The sequence below is a fragment of the Eimeria tenella genome, genomic scaffold (genome assembly GCF_000499545.2).
Source record: "Eimeria tenella Houghton genomic scaffold, Eth_scaff2853, whole genome shotgun sequence".
NCBI lineage: Eukaryota > Apicomplexa > Conoidasida > Eucoccidiorida > Eimeriidae > Eimeria > Eimeria tenella.
The window spans coordinates 1,215-1,824 of NW_013542730.1; positions in this window are offsets into that span (position 1 = coordinate 1,215).

Below are 610 nucleotides of genomic sequence, written 5' to 3' on the forward strand. Positions count from 1 at the left end.
CCCCCCAGGGGCCCCCCTGATCAGTACCCTCTCTCCGACTCCGCCGGCCCCTCTCAGGGGGCCCCCCGGGGGCCCCCGGGGCCCTTAACTCTCGCCGGGGGGCCCCTGGGGGGCCCCTGGGGGGCCCCCCAAAGTCCAAATTGCTCATCCTCTCAACTAGGTCTGCGTCAGCGCTGCAGGGCAGGGGGGCCCTCAGGGGCCCCTTTGCAGCAGGGGGCCCCTGGGAAGACCCCCTGGGGGCCCCCTGGGGGCCCCCAGAGGGGCCCACCTGAGGGGCCCCATGAGGGGCCCCCCTGGGAGCCCCCGGCTGAGGAGCCAGGAAGGGCTGGGAGGCCGCTATGAGACTGTTTTTTGTTCGCTGGAAGGCAGAGGCCCTGCGCATGCGGCTGTCTGCTGCTGCTGCTGCTGCTGCTGCTGCACTGGGGTGTCTGTATAGGCAGTCGCTGCGAGGGGTTAGAGGGGGAGAAGAAGGCGCCGCCCGCGAGCCGCCTGGCGGGAGGCCGCTGTGGGGCATTTAAGGGGAAATGGGGGAAGAAGCAAAAAAAACGGACCGCTGCTGCTGCTGCTGCTGCTGCTGCTGCCGCTGCTGCTGCTGCTGCTTCTGGGGCCG